The sequence below is a fragment of the Perca fluviatilis genome, chromosome 12 (assembly GCF_010015445.1).
Source record: "Perca fluviatilis chromosome 12, GENO_Pfluv_1.0, whole genome shotgun sequence".
NCBI classification, from domain to species: Eukaryota; Metazoa; Chordata; class Actinopteri; order Perciformes; family Percidae; genus Perca; species Perca fluviatilis.
Window position 1 is genome coordinate 38,517,086 of NC_053123.1, and position 22,993 is coordinate 38,540,078.

The window sequence follows — 22,993 nt, forward strand, 5'->3', positions numbered from 1 at the left end:
CGTTTCCCTGGAAAACTGTGTCTGTGTTCTTCATATTTATGGAGAATTATAGTTTGCTCTTCTTATATAAAACATGCGGCTCTGGTAGATGTTTGCGATTGGTGGTAGTGCGCAAAACCCCGCCTCTTTTATGTGAACGTCGGCGCCCGCTGGATTGGGAAACCCTGAGTTGACTGAACTAGTTGATAACCACCGCCGGCGTAGTACAGGTTATGATGGACCGCGGTTGTTAGGTTAGGTGAAGCCGGATAACTGAAAGAAATCCAGGACATGTTGATCTGTATTCGTAGTACAGGCCTCAGGTGGGCAAGACATAATCTGCCAAATGTGAAGGTGAGGTCATTTTTGAGACTCAGTAGGCAGGGTTTAAGTGGTTTACCATCATCAAGACCCATTTGGATTTTCTGGATGAATGTAAAAGTGTGAATGAATTTCTTGGGATAGTCGAAATGCAATGCATCCATCAACCCAAACAACAATGCATCAGCCAAGTTAGGGATATCACTCATCACAACATCGTCTTCCACAACAACAGAAATGCTTGCAGGACTGAAACGAACTGGATCTGCAGTGTCCTCTGTGACTGCTGTGACAAGAGCAACAGGAGTGTCAATGATGCCTGGCTCATCTGACTCCTCCACCTGAAAGACACAGAGGGTGCAACTGTTAGGTTAACTTGAAGAAACACAACAACTGCATGTACACTCACTGGCCACTTCATCAGGTGCACGTGTGTAACCCAATTCAATCCAATACAACAGCTTTCCTTTAAATTCTATGTTTATGAATTTTATACATTTTCAGTTTTTGTTGACATTGTCAGAAAGGTGATAATTCTACTTTATATTTATTACTGAGGTTGTAATAGCGGCATAGTGGGGTGAATTATATTGAATGGTGTTCCTGATATTTTGCCCCTTTTCTTGTATGTTAATGCAGTGGACAAAATATTAGGAAAACCATTCAATATAATGCACCCTAATACATCATTTTCACCCACTATGACCTCAATAATAAACATAGAATTTTCAGCTTTCTGACAATGTCAACAAAAACTGAAAATATGTAAACTTTATATATGTAGAATTTATATCAGAGTTGTTGTAATGGATTGAATTAGATTGCACAGGTGTACCTAATGAAAAGGCCAGTGAGTGTATATTACAAGTGATTACTCAACAGGTAAGTACAGTATATAGTAGGTATATCTCAAGTAACTATTCTACAGGCCAACAACCCACAGGTAGGAATACAGGTAAGTATTTTACAGCTGTCTATTCTACAGCCCATCATAAAAGAAGTAAGTGTAGCAGCAGGTATTTTATATTTTAATATCACACAGGTTGTTATTTAATATGTAAGAGTGCCCAGGTAGGTATTTTTCAGCTGAGTATTCAACAGGCTATTAATATGCAGGTAGGTATTAGATAGTGGGTGCTGTATTGTGATATGTAATGTACAACATCTCATAAAAGGTATTTTTAAGTAATTTTTACAGAGAGAGAGTGAGTTGTGTGTTATTTCATGAGAGGTTAAGCCAAAAGGACCAATCAATTGATTAGCCTTCTCCAGGTCTGGGTAAAGTTAGGCCAGGGTTTTGTGAGAGATTAAGGTTTGGGATTACATGAGGTTAGGGCTTTAACATATATGTATGTATATATGTATTGGCGCCATATTTTCAAACAGTTTGAAACAATAAAATGATCCACCTTAACAGATGTAGGCAATAAAGGATTGGAAAAGAGAAGTGCTGGAAGCGAACTATTTTTAACAGCATTTTTCTCAATGGCAACCCAGGGGGAGTGTCAATAGAAATTCCGTTTATAATCCCCTGCCAATAAACAAGTGCCCTCGCATTTGCTGCCCAATAATAATGTAAAAAGCAAGGCAGCCCTAGCCCACCCCTCTCCCTTGGTTTCTGTAAATGTATCTTGGATATTCTGTGAGCTTTAAAACTCCAGATAAAAGGCAAGATAATTGAATCTAATGTTTTGAAAAAAGACTTTGTCAAAAAAATAGGAATGTTCTGAAAGAGATACAAGAATCTAGGCAGAGAGAACATTTTGTTAAAATACATCGTTGAGCAACAGGTTTACATGCAAAGTGGGTTCTTACCCACAGTGAATAGTGGCAATATGTGTGAAGAGTGGCAGAAAAGAAAAAACAGAAACCATGTAATTCCACTTCAGAGGGTGGCTAACTTATTATTCACAAATATTAGCTCAAGACATAGTGTTAGGCCAGCTTTATATTATGCTAATGAATTAGGCTCCAAATAAAGGAAATGGTAAAAAATAGGTTACAGCCTAAATTAACATTTGAGTCACCTTGATTTTGGGGGATGCTCACTGCATTTCTTCCACTTCAACCTATAATGAAAAGAAGTTTGTAAAGGTTTAATGAAAACTTGCAGAGTTCATTCGTTAACTATTATGTCTATGTTATGTCTAACTATTATAACCTTAACTTTGTTTGAGTAAAAGTTACAGGTAACGTTAGCCACTCAGCTTATTTGGGTGCATGTAGGACTAACATCACATTGAACTTACCAGAGCAGGGCGCTTAACACAAACAGCAGCAACACACTCAAAAACAGAAGAACTATCGCTTGCTGAAAAGAGATTTTGACTAACGTTAATATTATTGCCTTGTCACGCCATTAACAGTACACAGGATATTATCTGTCACTAGCAGGTGTACTAACAGTAATCGTGCTTTCGCTCATAAACAATGCGCGGCAGTAACCGTGAAGCTGCGCCGCTTGCATCTTATATATAAAAAGAACTCGCTCTAACAGTCAAATATCACGTGTAATATGATATTCTTACAATGTAACAACAAGCAAAGTAGTTTTGAAGTTTTGTTTTGTACTTACAAGTTGTTTCATGGTCGATACCGAGGGTAGCCATCTTGGATAGATTTTTCAGGTAACGTCAGTTAGGGCTGCACGTGCATGACGTCATATCACGCGATCGACAGTACACTTAAAAAGTGTGAGTGAACCAATTCAATTCAATTCAATTTTATTTATAGTATCAAATCATAACACAGGTTATCTCGAGACACTTTACAGATAGAGTAGGTCTAGACCCCACTCTATAATTTACAAAGCCCCAACAATTACAGTAATTCCCTCAAGAGCAAGTAGCAAAGGCGATGGCGAGGAAAAACTCCCTCCTTGGGAAGAAACCTGGGACAGACCCAGGCTCTGTGGTGGCGGCGTCTGACGAGCGGGGTTAGGTGTGATGAACAGTGGTGATAGTAGTCACATTAATAATGGAACAGTGACTTCAAATGGTAGTCGTAGTAGTTCATGTCATATCAGGGCTGCAGGGCGCTTACCAGCGGTGTTCACTCAGAAATGCTGAGCCACACAAACATAAAAATACATACTTGTTCATAGACATTAATAGCTTAAAGGTGGATTAACTCAGCAAGAGATTTTAACTCCTCAGTCCTGACCTCAGTCTTTATAAGATAGTAGTACTTGTCTGGGCTTACAGTGTGGGGGAAAGTCCTGTGTTATTTGACCCATCCCCAAAAACCCTCAAAGTTATTTCATCATTGTCTATGTGTGTGTAGAATCCATCTTCCTTCATCTCACTTAGCAAACCACTCGACCAGTTATGTGTTCAGCTGGGATTCATGTGAGTTTCATCTGTTTGAACACGCCAACACAGAGATCATATCCGTGTTGGCTTCCCTTTGAACATGCCAACCAACAAACTCACATTAAGGACAAGTTGGTTTTTGTACAAGCACTGACTGTGACTGTGTCCTATCAAAGTTCTTTTGTCTTTGTTTCCTTGTTTTTAGCTCTATGTCTTACTTTTTTTTTAAATAGTCCTTTATTTAATCGAAAGTCACAAAATGAAAACTGAGCACTGAAAGGTTTTGCCATAAACTCAGATAACTGGTGCTCTCTCCTGTATAACTAACAGTTATACTGTTACTTATTCCATATGTATGCTGGAGAGAGAGTCTCTTCACTCAGAGAACCAAGGTTACAACATATACAAGCGTTTTCTGGCAGTAGTTCAGACCAAATGTTTTGTACTTGAATTTGTCATTGTACAGTAGACAGAGATAAAGAAAGCTTATTTTACTATTGTTCCACAGTGCTATGTTCTAAAGCACAAATAAATTACCATCAAACACTCAACAGATGATTTTTGTGAAGACAGATGCTCTTATCTCCTCTGCATTTTATTTTAATTTCAGCAGTAAACAAGGAAGCTAGGCTACTCTGTATTGAATTATGACCATTATAGGACAGAGAACAGAGAACATTTTTCTTTGTTTAATATCATTAAAGGTAAAGTTAGTTTTTACGTCCGGTTCCCGACTCATTTTAACAGAAAAGAGAGTTGTGTGCTCCAGACAGCGCCACAGTGAACTGCACGCTGTGGATGCGTGTGATGAGATCTCATGTGACAAGATCTCGCCACACCTTTCATCCAACAGCACGGATGAACTCACACATGCTGTATGCAGTTACATCTCTTTCTGTGTGGACAGTGTGATCTCAACTAAGACAGTTGTTTCCTATCCCAACAATAAGCCCTGAATATCTAAAGAACTGAATCACACCTTCACAACGGACCATGTGCAATAATCAGTACTTTTTAGTGTGTATATTTTTTTCTATGTTTGTGTATATATTTCTTTCTAATTATTTGTGTATATACATTTTTTGTGTATATTTCTTTCTAAATTGTTGTTTTACTATTTATTTCTTGTCTTTTAGATTTTGATTTATAATACTGGGTGACCTGCTGCTAAAGATATCATTGTTCATTTGCACAATGACAATAAATCTTCTGATTCTGAATCTGTTAAGGGAAAAGAGGAATATTTCCAATAGTGGTGACAAGAGTGCATATGCTGAAACTAGGAAGGTTGTGCGAGCTGAAATCGCAAAGTTTAAACTTCAGTATAAGAGGAAAATTGTGTCCAAATTCAGTGAGTCTGATCTCAAATCTGTGTGGAATGGCATGAAACTAATGACAGGTCTACACAAAGGCAATAACACTGTGTCCTTAAATGGGTTTAATTCTGATGAGCAGGTGTGGAGCTGTGGGCAGCCCTGAGCGCGGGCTCAGGCGCCACATTGACAGCTGGCGCGCCCTATCAAAAGTTCAAAAAAAAACAAAAAATAAATAAATACTACTCTGTATAGTTAAACATGGATATTAGTTAAACATGGATATTAGTAGTGTATGTGGTGTATTTTATCTATAACATGTTAAAAACAGTAAAATTATAAGTAAGCCTGATAACTATTTAAAAGTTAAGTGTGTTGGTGTTTTCATTGGTCAATGTAACATCAATGTAGCACTATTGCAATCTGGCACGAACAACGATAACGTTTGCCAGAAGTGTCATGGTAACCTTATTTTGCTTTAGTATAGCTAAACAAGTTGCACTTCCTCATTTTGCTGAGGCTCAGCACACAGAAAGTGGACATAGTACTGGGAGTGAATGTCTGCAGCTGGGTGTGTGTGAACTCTCACTGTGTGTGGGGTGAAGGCTGTGTTTCTCCCCGCAGGTCAGAAGCAGAAGCTCCGGCAGCATTCTGTCGGTTTAAACCAGTCCAGAAGAAGATGCAAAACGGAGGCAAATTTATGTTTCCTAGGAGGGCCTACCCTGCCTCTTATTGGCTTACTCGGGTATTCTCACCCTAACCTTAACCAATCTCTATCCTAAAACGAGAATTCGCCAACATCAGAGAACTTTACGGTCCTCTTCTGCTCAAATGCATCCGATGTTCAACATAAAGAAACACATTTCTACAGGGACAAGAAAACAATACATGAGATAAAATAATGTTTTGCTTAAGGTCAAAACTATGACCTAGTATGTTGGAAATAGTAGATAGTTTGTTGATATTTTGGCTTTTTAGCCTAGTCAAAAAATATGAGATAGTTAATCATAATTGGAAGTTGAACGACAGTATCTTGAACAACAAAAATGATATTCCATCTATAATGAATTCGCTTTTCTCCTTTAAGCTCTGTGAAAAATGTTTCATCAGCCAACTCAAGACTGCTGCTCTAATATAATTTCCTGGATTCGGGAACTATGTGGATGATCCGGGACAACTGCCTAGATTTAGGCCCACCTCGACTTAATCCAGGCCCAACCATCTGTGACGTTCTGCATCCAATAGCTTTTATATGAGATTTTCTAACAGTGATTTCAGTATGAGAATCAGTCACGTGAGTGAGAATTTTGTCAGGGACTCCTCTGTTTTTGATATTGATTTATTGATGTAAGGTCAAATCATTATTTAAACAAACTAAGGTTAGTAAAAGTCCTGGCCCTGACAACATCAGTGGTCCTTAAGTCTTGTACTGGTCAGTTAAAGCGTAACTCTGCCAAAATGCAACCTAGGGTCTTTTTGTGAATGTACCTGAGTCAAACTTTGGTTTAAAAGCATATTTAGGATAGAAGCGCCACTTTTAAGATTTACCGTCTTTTCGTTTTTCGGTCAAATGGCCTTTTGAATAGGAGTAATAGGGGCACTTTTATGCTAGCCTCAAAATAGCTTTTTTAAAACACTAGAAGGCTTGACACAACATGATACTTTGCTCCGAGTATCACCAGGGGCTCTACACATAAACGCAACGTTGACAACATTGTTTGTGTTCAGAGTTTACTAAATAGAAAGATTTTGAACAACTCACCTTAGCTCTTGTTGTTTCGGCCGCTACCACCTCGGCAGTCAAAAAGAGTCGATATCAAAACAAGTAGCCCCAGATTTAGTATATCCCTTGTGCACCAGTGTAGTTAAGGTGTAGAGCCCCTGGTGATACTTGGAGCAAAGTTTAATGTTGTGTAGCTATTTTGAGGCTAGCATAAAAGTGCCCCTATTACTCTACTCTACTACTACATTCTACAATCATTCCTGTGGCTAAGTGTAAGAACCCCTAGGTCTTAACTAATTTTCGACCTGTAGCTCTCACCTCATTGGTGATGAAGACCTTTGAGAAAGAAGAGTATGCTCTCAATGGTACAGCAGTAGAAGTCTGATAGAATTCTAGGACATAGGTGTGCTTTCTTAAGGGTCCCGTAAAAGTAAAGGCACTGATCGCCTTCTTCACCAGACTAGTGGAGTTGAAAGAACAAGAAATATTTTCTGTGATGTGGACCCCAAGGAACTTAAAGCGAGACACTACGTTCCACCTCAGCCGCGCTGATATGGAGGGGTGCCGTGCTCTTGGTTCTTCTAAAGTCCACGATGATCTCCTTGGTCTTCTGGGTGTTGGGTGCCAAGTTATTGTTTTTACACACAACATAGCTAGGTGCTGAATCTCATCCCTATATGCTGTTTCATCTTCCTCTCTGATCAGGCCCACCACTGTGGTGTCATCGCGAACTTGATTATGGCATTGGAGCCATAAACAGGGGACCAGTCGTGGGTGAGGAGGGAGTAGAGCAGAGGGCTCAACACATAGCCCTGCGGCACACCAGTGTTCAGGGTGATAGTGGAGGAGGAGAGACCCCCTAATTTAGGTCTGAGGTCTGTTACTAAGGAAGTCCATAATCCAGTTGCTGGCTGAGCTTGGAGATCAGCTTGGAGGGGATCACAGTGTTGAATGCTGAACTGAAGTCAATGAACAGCATTCTAACATATGTATTGGGACTGTCCAGGTGGGTGAGTGGCATGTGGAGCGCTGTGGAGATGGCATCCTCAGTTGATCTGTTGCATCTGTAGGCAAATTGGTACGTGTCCATAGCAGCAGGCAGACATGATTTCAGTTGTGAGAGAACCAGCCTCTCAAAACATTTCGCAATGATGGGTGTCAGTGCAACTGAACGGAAATTGTTCAGTTCTTTGGCTGTGGAGTGTTTAGGCACTGGAACAATGGTGGCAGATTTAAAACTGTGGGGACTGTTGAATGGGCTAGAGACATGTTGAAGATGTCAGTGAAGACACCAGCCAACTGCTCCGCAAGGCTCGCAACACACGTCCGGGAACTCTATCAGGGCCAGCAGCTTTCGAGCATTCACCCTGCCCAGGATGTCGCAGACATCTGAGGTGGAAAATTGTAGTGAGTCCTTGTCCGGTGAAACAGCTGACTTGAAGGCTGCCTCCTTGTTTCCCAGGTCAAATCGAGCATAGAAGTGGTTCAGCTCATCTGAGGGAAGTAGGGTAGGGTAGAGAAGAGCTGCACAGGGATTTGTTGGTGATTGTATGTAGACCTTTCCACATACACCTGGGGTCGCAGGAGTTTAAGGCTGCGTCTCATTTCTCTGTCTTTCCCTTTCCCCTTGCCACTACCCCTTAGTTTTGCGCTCACACGCCAGAGTAAGGGCTGTCCCAATACTCATTTTGATCAAGGGGTAGGGCTAGGGGAAGGGCTAGATACCTTTTAGAGCCAAGCAAGGAGCGCAAGCTTACTTGGCCAGCAAGGGGTATCCAGATATGTTGCGCAACAAGCAACAATGACAGGTCAACCAGAGAGACCCATAAATGTAAGTATTTTTGGCTTAAAGAATTGATTTAAAAATTATGAAAGTCTTGTTTTGTGCTTTACACAGTCCTCTACATATATTTTTGCAACCATGTTATTAATTGAAAAGTTTTTAAAACGGTAGCTTGCTATGCTAACACTAACGCTAACGTTAACGTTAGCTACATTGCTTTTGCACAACAGTCCTGCATTTCTCTGCTTTGAATGGACTCCATGCATTTCTACAGTGTTAACTGAACTCTATTAGCGCGCAATTTCGTTTAATATCAGCTCATAACACTACTTGCTTTGGAGACATCGTGCTTTACATATACCGTCTTGTATCAGACAGGGACGCGAGGAGGAACCCAGCAGCTGATCCACTTTCGGGCTGAAAACCAGCAGTAATCATTTGTAATTCATTCCTGTTCATGTACCTGTACATTGTTGTTGGTTATGATACAGGACACCAATGGGGTTGGAGGGGAAGGTTACTGGCCAACAGGGATCAGACTGTGGTCTGGAATTTCAGAATAGCTGTTTTTAGTTTTTGCTTGTTTGTGGTTGTTGGAACCTAACAGTTTTGATGAGACTATTCTGTGAGGCCTGAAGCTTCCCCTGAGGCCGAAGCGTGGCCTGTAGGGAAGTCACCAGCCTGTGTCCCCTTACTTCTAACAAAGACTTCCCCAAAATGGAGAATTTACCTTAAAGACACGAGGAGAAATGGCAGACTGGTGGAGGGCTTGAGAACTGCAACGACGGAGTTCTCACACCTTCGTTGAGTTCAGGATTTCCTAATGGCCGCGGCTCCTTGAACGCACCACTGCGCGCCAGCAGGCGGTAGAGGGAGATAAAAGTAGCCGGCGGTTTGTGATACAAAAGGATCCAGGTGAATACGAAGCCCGTGTTACACCAAATCTGCAGAGGGGTAAATCAGCCCCGTCTCAAGGAAAAGAGACAACACGTTTTTCTTGAAAGTCGACTGGACCGTGTTTCCGCTCCACTGCCCTGGACGGTGCGGGCCGTTAACCTCTGGCGAGAGGTTAACTCAGTTCTGTTCACCAGAAAATCCGCCCGGATAAGCAACGGACTGTACACCAAAAGTAAGAGGGTTTTTCATAGTTCTGGGCAGACTTGAGAACTAGGGTGTTTATTAATGAGTAAAAGTTATTGCTACTATTTGTTTACCATTAATGTGTGATCGGACCACTGCGTCCTATGTGCTGTTGTGAAGAATATCACTGATCAAGATATTGTTGAAAGTTGTGTTGAACTGTAACTGATAACTCCCGCCGGAGGAGGAATTACTGTACAGGCGGAGCCATAGTCCTGTTTTGTCACCCCCAACTACGGTGGTATGATATCAAGACATTGTGTCATACTCCTGTGGATGGGCTGAGCGTGGTACTGTCGCACTGCAGAGTCAGCTGCTCGCTCGAAGAGTGTAGCGGAGAATAAACGCTCTTTACCGTTAAACAAACCTCAGATTCTGCTGTAACGCACGCGTTAAGTTAGAATCTCGAGTAAAACGAAGAGAGCGGTTATTTCCATCATCACAGAGATCAAGGTTTTAAGTGTTTGTTTCCATTAATCGTGTTTTCCTCCCCTTTTCTCTCTCTCTCTTTTCCTCCTAAACCCACACATGCACACACAAGCACATACACGCAGCCGCGTGTTAACAGCTGGTTTTGGCCGATACCAGAGATGCGCGAGACGTAACAGAGTTTTCAACCGCCATTTCGGTGCCAGAATAACACTCCGGGGTGTCCCATCTTTGTCTGTAAAATGTGTTGAAGTCTCGCGGGGTTCCCCGCTACTTCAGCGTTGGGAGTAGCCATTTGGGGTCTTGTAACAAACTACAAGTAGGCCGTCCTTCCGCCCGCCATTTTGAACCGTGCGTGGTTAGTCGGACCCCGGCGGCCCTACTACTCCTACCCCCTTTCTTTTCCCTTCCTTCCTCCTACCCTACACACACACACACACACACACACACACACACACACACACACACACACACACACACACAAACACACAAGCTGGATTGCTGTTTTGTTTGCTGTAACTGTAACCGGTAACTAGAGTTTGAAAGCTATATTTTATGGATGTTATATTTTAACTAGTAGTTGTCTGTGTTATTTGTATATTGTATTGTAATAACAGCTGGATTATACAGGTCAGTGCCGCATAACTTACCCTTCCTTCTGCTCCTTTAAATAATACCGGATAAATTAACCAAGTTAAGGTCTGTAATTTAAAGGGACACCACCTAATTTCACAGTTTGATCATTGGTCCCTGCCTCTGCAGGGTGGTGCCCCGTTTGATTGTTTGTTGATTTAATAAAGTTATTAATAACCATATTCATAACTTTATTAAGATTGATCTGTACCCTACGAGTACCCAACATGGTCTTGTGTGTCTTTTTTAGTTTTATACATTTGAGTGCCTCTTTTGTGTGTGTGACATGTAAGTTATAGTTCTAATAGTTGATAATGGTTCTGTAATATTATATATTTTTCTATAATGTTTTTGCCTGTTATGTTTACTTTTTGGGAAATAAAGACAGCTTTTGTTAACAACGAAAGTGTTTCTGAACATCAATGACATTCAAAACAGTGATAACTGAAACAGATATACAACACACCATGCAGTGTGTATAGAAATATGTAATGCAAACAGACCTAAGTATGTATGATGATGTAACCAAGTGGCGTCTCATTTCATAGGGGTATGTTTTCACCCTACCCCTTACCCCTTGTTTTGAGGGACAAGGGCTGGGGTAAGGGGTAAGATGAGAAATGAGATTCAGCCTAAGTGTTCTTCAATCCTTTTCTTGTAGGTGTGTTTGGCCCTGGATATTCCTTTCTTTAGGTTGGATCTGGCTGAGCTGTAGGCCTCCTGGTCTCCGGACCTGAAGGCTTTCGTCCCTAGCCTTGAGGAGAAGGCGAACTTCTTTGTTCATCCAAGGCGACGCCGACAGCACTAGTCCACTATCCCTTTCCCTCTGGGCTGAGAACCGTAACCCGACCACAAACCTTTATCGTGTCTAGCTGTGCTTTTTTCTGAGGTGCTGTGGTGGTGGTTGTTGTTGTTGTCAATCTTCTGGTCGTAGTTCAGGTTCTGGTACAGTTTGTCACCGGTCCTGCAGCTGCAGGTGAGATGGACACGCTGTGACACAACAAGGCAATGTGTGGCACAAAACAGAACTCAGAGAAGCATTATCTGCTCTTTGAATATTATCACTTTATTTATTAAATTGCATCTGGATTAGCACATGGGAAAACTTCTACTCATCTAGTGAACATCAATAATTACAAAACATAATTTCTTTCTTTCACACCTATTTAACTCTATAAAATCCATACAAATGTGCTATGAACACTTATTTATTTAAACACCTTATTTATTATTGCTATAATATCATCCCTCCTGTTGAGACATGATGGAGCTCATGACTGAATAACGCAGCCTATATAAATAAACTGTTTAGTGGTTTAGCCAGCAAAACCTGTAAAAAGCATTGAAAAGTTCAATATATAATTTTTTTAAAAAAAAAAAAAAGAAAAATCACCCAAGAAAATGTTTGCAACAACAATATTAATGAATAGTTTAAACAATTTGTTATATAGCAACTCACAATACAAAGTCTATAGAGCAGTTTTACTGAAAAACTCACTTGAGTCTAAAATGAACTACTCATAGAATGAAATCTCATATCGACCTGAATCAGTTTCAATAACTGTCTTAACCAATAAACTAAGATGAGTTCGACAATAATATGTTGTTTATTTTATTTTTATCGTTGGATTACAACACAAAGTAATACTAATTGCTGTCTGGTATTTCTAAAAATAATTATGAATTAAAGCTGCAAGCAGCGATGGACGCGCGCGCCGCCGACGATGACATTGCATTTGCGTGGCACTCAGACGCTGCAAATTGTCACCAATGAAAAGGGAACTCCCTGCTGAGTTCAACGATACCTAAGACTCTACATCATACATTTCATTGCGCGCGAAAGGCGCGTGCGCGGCTAAAACATATGGGGCGGTTCAAACCATCACCAATGAAGAAGGAAGTCTCTGCTGAGTTCAATGATACCTCACAAGGGTCTACATCAAACGGGTCATTCCCAGCTGGCATTCGACTGACATTAAACGTTTAAATATTGTTGAAATAATGTCAGTTTATGAAAAACATTAATTCAACGTCAAAACAACGTTGAACACCAAATAGTTGAAGTGGTGTTGTTAACTCCACTTCGATTCAACATAGAAATATCAACAATTTTTGAGTTTACGTCAAATCAACATTATTTTTACGACCATGACTTTTAAACATTTTGTTGAAATATATCAGTAGAAAAATAACGTTGTTCCAACATCTAAACAATGCTGATCAATTAACTGTTGAAAAAGTGTTGATACATGAATAATGATACAACGGTGAAAGACCAACTCTGAAATTAAACGTTTGTTGAGTGCGTGACAAAGAATTTCTTCTTTGGTCGTGATAAAACGCGCTTTCTACATCTCCCCAGCGTGCACTTTGAGAGCAACTCCAGTCCGATTGATCATTTTGGAATGTCGTTCAATAAAAGGGCTTGATTGAGGACGGCGTTTGTCCGTCAGACAAAGAGGGTGACTAGAACTGAATTCTATTGGCTCTGGACGTGTTCCAGACAACACCCGGCGCATGCGCGAAAGTGGGTCTGTGTCGTCATCGTCAGGCTAGCTTAACCTGGACCGGTTCGGATTGAATTTGGGGGTAACAGCTCGCGGTAAACGCAAAGTTTTTGAAGTCACATTTTATAACTAGAAAATTCCTAAATAAATTTTGAGTGTGTCTGACTCTGGCCCATATATTAATACATATTGTGTTAATTAATATTGTGTGTATGGGCAGACTAGCTAGTTTAACCAAGAACCGCGCTGTGTGTGCTAGCTAACCGCCAACAGCCTGTGTGTGTGTGTGTGTGTGTGTGTGTGTGTGTGTGTGTGTGTGTGTGTGTGTGTGTGTGTGTGTGTGTGCGCCGCAAACCGCGGCAGTATGCTAGGGAGTGTGTGTGTGCGACGTGGCACATTGACACACTTTCCATCCACAAACTTTAAAAATAAGGTTGAGATTTCACATTCTTCTTCCTTCTCTTTTCCAGAGATTTGGAAGAACATGACCTGAAAGTCTCCTTCAACGGTGAGTTGTCCCCATACCTAACCCAACCATCTATTTAAATCTGAAAGTAACTTACTGCACTTCTGAGGTGTGTGCAGGGCCTGAAGTTAACCTTTTTGACCACCAGCCTGCCACAGTGACTTTTTACCAGCCAGTTGTTGTTGTTTTTTGTCTCATAAAGGTGAAAAACAGGACTCGCTGTGTCTCTATGATCCTGTCCTGTCCTATTCATGGTAGCTGTGTCTCTATGATCCTGTCCTGTCCTATTCATGGTAGCTGTGTCTCTATGATCCTGTCCTATTCATGGTAGCCTACTCATGGACATTGTAGTAGGGGGGACGGCCTTGATAATACTGCATGGGATTCACATAGACAGTGAAAGTTGCAAAAGTTTACATTTGTTTTGTAAAGTTCTTTTAAAAATAAAAAGGAAACTTTTGGGGCGAATAATAATTATTACTATTAATTAATTACTCTGGCTGAGATTTCCTAGGAACCAAAAAAGCTCAGGATGCTGCAAATGTTGGTATAATATGAAAATGGCTGGTGGATTTAAGACAAAAAATAATAATTTATTGAATTAATCAAATATGAACATATCTGTCACTGGCAGTGGCTTGTTGATCTTGACATTGTTAGTTAATTAATTGTGTGTGTGTGTGTGTGTGTGTGTGTGTGTGTGTGTGTGTGTGTGTGTGTGTGTGTGTGTGTGTGTGTGTGTGTGTGTGTGTGTGTGTGTGTGTGGGGTGTGTGTCAGTCGCGGGGAGAACGGAGCAGCAGACCCGCCCGCTGCAGAGAGCCGACAGGATTGAAACAGTGACTTTACAGTGAAAAATCATTAGAGCTACATTGATTGAAAATGTCTACATGTTGGCAGGATGGTCTGAAATGTTTTGCACGGTTTTCGCTGTACGCGTTTTGTTGGTAAATGTGAGATGTTTGAGTCACACACCGCGTCTGTCTTCATAACAGAAACAAGGAAATGAATTTGACCCGTTCTCACTCCCCGCTTGGTCAGTGGCTGCACCTGGGACTGCAGGGATTGCGTGGGTAGTGAAAATGCTGGTGGTCGGGTGTTAATTTCAGGCCCTGGGTGTGTATGTTATGCTAGTAGTAGCTAATGCCCGCGGAGGACAACAAGTGCTATAAAAAACAAAGACAACAAAAGGGTTAAATAATTAATCTTGTAAAGTGCTGGCAAAGTTTCATTATGACAGTTGGCTTGTTCACCTTGGTGACCACTACAAACTCCTCGTCCTCATCATGTGCCTGCTTGTCATGTCAAGGAGTCAATGGCTGCGTAACTAACTTTATGTTCCTTTTTGTATTAGTTTATAGTGATTATGTTCCCCTCATATACTGTCATGCACTCCCCCCACACCCACCACACTTACTCACTCTCTGCAAAATTTTCATAATGAACTTGATTGCAATATAATATTCTAATATAAATCTGTTTTACCATGGCAGAACTATGACAAATAAAATGATGGCCATAATGAGCCTCAGAGGAAGAAGTTGGAAGGTTGCCTTCATGAAGACTCATCTCTACAAGATAATCTGTGGTGAGTTTGCTTTAACATATACGTTTTGGGAAAATGTTTTAAATAATTGAATATAGTAAGCTGAATAATAATTCATAAGAAAAATCATTTTAGTTGGAGGACTCTACAGAGCATGCTCTAATATTATATATAATACTCCATTCTGGGCTCTAGACTAACTTCTCTACCGGCAGCACTGGTTACTACCAACTGCCTTTTGTTGCTCGCCCCAAAGCACATGATTATCAATGACCTTGCACGTTGATAAATACTAATTTATATACTTGAAACATTGGCAATGCCACAAAAGTTGTAATATTTTAATTTGAGAGGTTAGCGTTTGCTAATACTGATCTGTTTTTTGTTTTCCCCTCATCAGACGCTGTCTTGAGCTCATATGATAAAACTACAACAAAGTAGACAAATACATGGCCAAATACTATGATATATGCACCAGAGAGGACGGTGGCAGTGGCAGAAAGAAGTAACAAGGAAGGGAAGATTTAACCAGCAGTGTTCAATGTTGCCCAATGTTTGGGCCATTTTTCTAAAGGTTAAAGTTCGACACGTGTAAAATTATCTTGCGTGAAATGTTGGCACACTTGCAGCTATGTAATAAATCATGTTTCTTACGTCAGTGAAATGTCTTTATTAATCTTCTTCCTGGTCTTGCTTTGACCAATTGGCTTCTTCCTAGTGTTTATGTATCTATTTCAAGGTGTTTGGTGTTACTGTTGAGCACATCAATACTTTAGTGAAAACAGTTTAACAAAATAAACTATGTTGAAAAGCAGGACTTTATAGTGACGTTGAAATTTCAACGTTGATTGGATTTGCAAAATCTAAACTAAAATCAATGTTGATTCAACGTTGGCAAATTCACCTATGTTGAGAAACGTGACGTTGGAATGATGTTGCTATTTCAACGTTGATTAGATTTGCAAAATCAAAACAAAATCCAATGGTTATCCAACACTGGAACCTGACGTTGATTCAACAGTGACTAGACGTTAAAATGCCAACTGGGTTAGTTATAAAAGGGGCGTGGCTTGAACATAGGGGCGGATCAAACCATCACCACATGAAGAATGGAGTCTCTGCTGAGTTCAATGATACCTCACACAAGACTCTACCTTAAACGGTTCAAATGTTATTAAAGGGGGCGTGGCTTAAGCATAGGGGGCGGGCCAACCCATGACCAATGAAGAAGGAACTCTCTGCTGAGTTCAATGACACCTCACACCAAGACTCTACCTTAAACGGTTCAAATGTTATTAAAGGGGCGTGGCCTGAGTTAGTGGGCGTGGTCAAAGTATAGGGCGCTCAGTGTGGCTGCCATGCCACGCCCACATCGTCTAACGAAAAGTTTTTCTTTTAATAACTTTTCATCTTTAAGGCGCGAACCACGACGAGGCAAAAACATCGTTTTTTTTCACTGGTCAATTTTGAGATTTTGGGCTATTTGTCTTCAGTAACATGTATTCTTTCAGACAAAGTCAGAAATACACATTTAGGTCTTTATTTTACTGCACTTTGTCTGTTTTGCGTCGGTAGATTTCTCCTAAATTCAACAAGAGTTGGCGTTCTAAATCATCCCGCTGCTCCGCGATCGCTGTCTGCACCCTGTCATCTCATATACCGTTGGAAAGCTCTCTCTCTCCTCTACAATGCTGTCAGATCCAAATATGGTCATTTCCTTTTCATCAGCAACCAATCGTGAAAGTAAAAGGGGGATTTAACTCTAAATGTGCAATCTCATTGGCTGATGCCAATTTCTGACAACGTGATTCGTTTAGAATGGTCACGTGACGCTGCTCCTTTCGCGGTAGTTCAGAATGTCAAAAGAATGGTCGAAAATCACCTAAAAGAAAGAACGAAAACAGTTGTTATGAGCAAGAAGACCCAGGGGATTACACACTAAGACAGCAGAGGATGAAATGTCTTCAACGTAGTACATCGATGTGTCAACTATCGTTCAGAAAACAGGAGTTTTCAGACAGCGGAGGTAATCAGACTGACTCTCTCTCTCTAAGCAGTTTATAGTCTACATGTCATATTTTAAATATGTAGGTGTCACATATATACTATTCTAATATAATTACTATAAAATACTAAACAAATCTGTTATTTTGGGATCCTAAAGTGGTTGTGAGTCCCTCAGGCTGTGGCAGGCAGATCCATATTTAGCTGTCAGTAGAGCTGCTGTCCCCTCTCCTAGGAGGGACTACCGGCTTCTTCTCTGGTGGTAACTTTTTTAAGCTATTTTTCCAAGGTGTAAATCTCTTAGTGAAGATAGTTTTTCCCAGTGGAGGAGGAAGTGCACCTCTGTCTGACCCAGCTGGTGGTCACTGAGCCTGTCTCTCTCTCTGACCTGTCTGTCTGACCCAGTTGGTGGTCACTGAGCTTGTATTTAGTCAGGATCCGTCTCTTCTTCCTATCTCTGACAGTGTGAAGATAATGTGTCTAATAACAATTTAGTCTACTTTGATGTCTTTCTCCAATGTTCTAAATATTGGTCTTTTGAATGATCACCATAAGAAGCTCATCCCCGTGTATCACCGGATGTCCAGTGACAGTGCAGCATGGAGGCACTCAGAATACCAACGGATGCCTCAACTTGGTCATATGGGCCCAATGTCCAAAAACTGCAGCCATGAAGGCTATTTCTACATTCAATGAGGGTGCCTCTGCCATGCTGGCTGTGATGGAGAAATTGTGGCTTCAGAGCACGGACTATTAATGCAATGAAGGATGACGACATGGTTAGGATATAAAAAGCCAATAGTGTCCATTCCACCAGTTCAAAGTGGAGCCGTAAAAGTGTAAGCACAGCCAAAAAGTGAAGACACCAGCAGGAGATGGAGGAGGGGCCCTACATATGGTGCAGGCATGGATATGTAGACTGTAAACTAACTAGTGTCGACCCGGTGTGGCAGTTCGCTGAGGCTTCGCCCGCTCGCTGTGGCCGAGCCAACCCCTTTTATTTCCTTCCCCTCAGCAAACCCCGGCCCTTCTAGTGCCCTCTTTTGCCGCGTCGAGACGAACGCCAGTTGCCCGTCAGCGGGGCGGTGTTTTGACCTATACTAAAAAGGAGTTGCTTTTGACGCTTCCCTGATTAATTTTAGTTTATAGAGACACACGCCCTCCGTCTAAGGAGAAGCCCTCGCCCGGATCAGGGAACCCGAAGGCGAGACAAGAGGTTAGATACCCACTACACCAGACGTCCCCAAAAGCGCGGCTCTTATCCCCTGTATATGACAAGCGCTGCCCGAGGGGATCTTTAAAACCAATGATTGTTCTTTAGTACTCACGGTCTCAGCCGTCCTCCCAGGGTCACCGGAGGTCCCTTCCTTCTCGAGAGCCGCCTCCTTGCCCTCTTTGGTCGCTGGACTGAGAGAGGGGGTGCTCAGAGGCTCTGACCAGGCTGCGCGGATAAGGAAATCCAAGTTCGATCCCCGCCTGGACGCGACTCTCCACGGGCGGTAAAAGAGGAGTCACTCACCCCCGTGGGAAACCCTCCCGCTTGACAGCGGGCAAGACGATCCCAGAGAAAAATAAGGAACTGGCAAAGTTGGCTCCCCTAGTCCAAAGTCGGACTCAGGTGGTTTTTATTATTTTGTGACAAAAGCAGAAATTAAAAGCAAGTGGTCCTCTACAAAATAAAAATAAAGATAAAGATAAAAATAAAGCCTCCGCTCTAACAGAGGTATTTAAAGCTGCTTCTCTTCTCCTCCTGGCTCTGTGTCCCCCACACTCATAAGAGTTCAGGTAATCTCCTCTTCGGTGTCAAAGAGGGCAAATAAATCTTCCCCCGCGCAGCAAAAACGGCGTCTGGGCAAACTAAGAGAGAAGAGCACTTTTTAGCAAAAACACTCATATTTATACACAAAAACATTTTACTCCTCCCCAAAGTTATCCAAAGGGATGTACTGTATGTACTTTCTTGTCCTAGTAAGGTAATGTAGGAAACAATTCACAAACAACGTACAGTAATGAACTCCATGAACTCTACAGCTCGTGTGCTGTGTATGGCCACACATGTGCCTTCAAGACGCACACACACACACACACACACACACACACAACACACACACACACACACACACACAGCTGTATGCACCCGTCAAGGCCGCAGCTCCTGCTTGTGCTCTTCTTATCTGTCTAGGTGCTTTCCTACACTCTTCACAGTTTCTCAATGAGAGCTCTTTCTGTCATAAAATGCAAAAACAGATCAGTATGTAAGCAAAAACAGATTAATATATAAGCAAGATATATGGTTTTTTTGGGGGTTTTCAACACACACTCTAAGCAATGATATAGTTTGCTTTTCAAAACACACATATATTCAAGTGATTATATGGTTATTCTATATATATGCTATATATGTTGTAAAGCATGGAATAATGGAATGATTCTGCTATTTCTTTGTTTTGGGTTTTCATCGGCCTCGGGACACACTAGGGGAACCAGGCTGTGTAATGGTTGTGTTCTGTCAGTTTGAAGTTTGTGATGTAATGGTCTTCAGTTGAAGGCCATGTTGATGTGTTGTTTTGGATGTTATGATCAGTGATGGATGAAGCAATAATGAGTTTTGGATGTCAAACAGTGTGATACATGGATCTTACTTGGACCTGAAGGGATATGTGTCTGTAATTCATGGCTTTCATTAGAAATTAGTGGAATTTTGCTGTAAAAATCTTTAAAGCCCGTTTTCTCAAAATGACTTTTCTCTGGTACTCAAAGTACAGAATCTCCACTTCGGTAGCACCTTTATACACCAAACCTTCCAGTCTTGTACCTAGTTATATTATGAAGACAATTACAGAGGGATCTGTAAATATATTATTCCTAGCCTGATTTATATAACATTTTATTCCAAAAAACACGTACGAAAATCGTTTTTTAAGGCTATTGACAGTATATTCTGATTTACAGGATAACAAAAGTAGATATCCATAAATCCCTCTGTAATTTTTTCCCCAATCTAATATGTGAACACAAAGAAAAAATAATTTTGACGCGGCGTGGGCTTTATCCAATACTCAGATTTCGTTTTTTAAAATATATGCAAATTAGTGCATATTTCATTAGATAATGCCTAATTTGCATATTTAGACATTATATTACAGAAAACTTGTAATACATTTTTTTTCTCATCTTAATGTAAGTAATCAACTGGCAGAGTTTCATGGTGATATCTGATAGTTAAAAAATTCCGTATTCACCTGTAGTGTCTCGCAGTAAGGTGTTGGGATGGTCCAGACCAAGTTTGAAGTCCATCGGATGAAATCTCTAGGAGGAGTTTGTTAAAGTATAGCACCTTGACTTTTAGGCCTACTTCCTGTTGCCACTAGGGGCTATGACTTTAAGTAAATATCGGCCTTTATTTGTCCTCAGAGTTGGACTCTTATGAATCCTGAAAAGTTTCGAGCCAATGTACAAGGACAACGTACACTGCGAGTTACACCCACTTCCTGTTTTGATGGCGAAACGCACAAAATGGCCGCCCATACGGCCCGCGCCCTGTGCCGAAAAGTTTTTCTTTTAACAACTTTTCATCTTTAACATCTTAAGATGGCACAGACCGAGTTTGAAGTTGATCGGATGAAATCTCTAGGAGGAGTTCGTTAAAGTACGACATGTGGAAATGACCAAAATCGCACTAATTTTGAACTTTGAATTCGAAATGGCGGACTTCCTGTTGGGTTTAGGGTATGGCTCTAATGAAGTTTTTGTACATCTTGACATGTTACATATGTGTACCAAGTTTCGTGAGTCTACGTTAAACGCACTGCAGAGGCTAAATTCTTTTAAATTTGTAGGGGCGCGCTAGCCATTTTTGTCTGCTTATTCCCGAAAACCCGCTAAAATACGTAAAATTTTCACCAGACTTGATGCAACTGCCAATTCTGGCGAGTTTTTGAATATGTTAAGCCCCTCAAAAGCCAATTTACTTGCCAGGGGAAAATAATTCCTTCATTTTCAATAGAGCCTTTGCTGCTGTCGGTCCGGGCCCTAAATATACTCTAGTTATGCCGGCACCGGCAAAACTCCGCTGAGCCCGAGGCCCGGTAGTCCACTAACCCAGAAAAGGCGACTTTGCCCTGGGCGCTCCAGACTGTGTGGAGCTCCCAAGTCCTTACCAAATTTGCAATTAGCCATCAATTTTCGTAAAACTGCCCATATTTGAGCTTTACATAGTTAATTTCTGTGTGAATTAAAGTGAATTTAATAACAAAATAGCAGACAAACAATGTATAACTACTCCACTACTCTCTCCAATGTATTTCTATGTGGGTCGCTCAACCAATCAGCGCGACCTTATCTAAATATTCATGAGCATACCATATTTGGAAGAAAAGCTCTTGTTTAAATTCACAGGGTAGTTAATGGCCCACAGAAAAGCACTTGGGCCATTTTCAGCTCAACCAATGTTACATACCCTATTAGGGAGACCTTAAGGAACTGTGTGAAATACCCTATATAATCATTCTATCACCCATTTAAGTAGATTCTACATTTTTATTTGCCACTTGTATATATGTTTGTACATTCTTTCCTTTGTACTTTTTATCTTTATTTTTGAATAGTTGTTCTTGTATTCTGTCCTATTTATTATCTCCTGTCTATTCTTTATGTGTGCTCTGTGTTTTATATTGCCTTCACACTCTTTTTTTTTAAATCTTCTTTGGCTACTTTCAGACTGCAGGCAAAAGTGGCCCAAATCCGTCAAGTGACCAGGGTCTCATTTATAACGCGTGGGTACGCACAAAACGGGGCTGAAAACATGCGTACGCACTTCCAACGCCTAAAGGTTGTGATTTATAAAAAACAAACTTGACGGGAGAATGCGCGGTCCTCCCGCAAAATTCTAAACCATGCGTACGCACAGTTTGGAGACAAAATAGGAGTTGTGACGCGAGATGGTGAGGTGGTGAACTGAAGTCAGACTGCAGAGAGTACATGTGGGAATAAGATTACTCGTAATATTTTTGATGCATCAGCACCCTTTCTTTCCACTCCATATCATCCACATTACCATGAAGATGAAATCAAATACAGGTCCTCACCACTCTGGGGAAACCGGCTGTTTCCAGAGGGGAACCCCTTTTTTTTTTTTTTTTTTTTTTTTTTTTTTTTTTTTTTTTTTTTTTTTAATTAAGGTTTTTGTTTTTTTTTTTTTTTTTTGATATAATATAAAGTTCTGTTAAATCTTATTATATACGTCTGATATATCAACACTGTCCCTGAGTACCGTAATGCCTGCTGTTTTGGAAGATTTTATTAATATATGTAGTCTATAGATCCGGTTCCCTACACTGCTGCGACAACAGGCCGAAATTATAATTCAATTGGCAGCAATTCGCCCGCGCTCTCGAGAGTTTTTTTGTTTTTTTTGGTCAGTTGTCATGATTCGTCATGATTCGGTGTAATGAAAGAACAACTGCCAGTGTCATTAACATACTGATCAGCATTCCCGAGGTGCTTTACATGGACTATTTATGGTTAAAAATGAGGTGTTCAGGGCCGGATAAGAGGCTGATCCACGTATGCATACACACGGTTTTATAAATCTGACCTTTTTTAGGCTTTTGGGCGATACGTTACACTTTTAGTAAGGATCCCGCGCACAGTTTTATAAATGAGACCCCTGGTCAGGCTTCTTCAGAAGTAGTGTGAACACTCAAATCTAGCCTAGATAAGACTTTTTCAAATCAGATTCAGGCCACTTCCAATGCGACGCGTGTGAACAACCAGGGCGGATTTGATGCGACTTTTACCTCAATAACCCTCACTGCGCCCTCTCTCCCCCCGAGAGGAGG

General features: G+C 41.0%; 1 protein-coding gene and 1 long non-coding RNA gene across 2 annotated transcripts in view; both read left to right on the forward strand.

Annotated features, from left to right (window-relative positions):
• LOC120570383 (galactose-specific lectin nattectin-like) overlaps window positions 1-22,993 on the forward strand; it is a 367,842-nt gene that overhangs the window by 292,429 nt on the left and 52,420 nt on the right. The gene's annotated exons all lie outside the window — the stretch shown is intronic.
• On the forward strand, window positions 13,512-15,587 carry LOC120570393. Its single transcript, XR_005641056.1, has 3 exons — window positions 13,512-13,647; window positions 15,097-15,191; window positions 15,550-15,587. It is a non-coding gene; the product is annotated as an uncharacterized LOC120570393 (long non-coding RNA).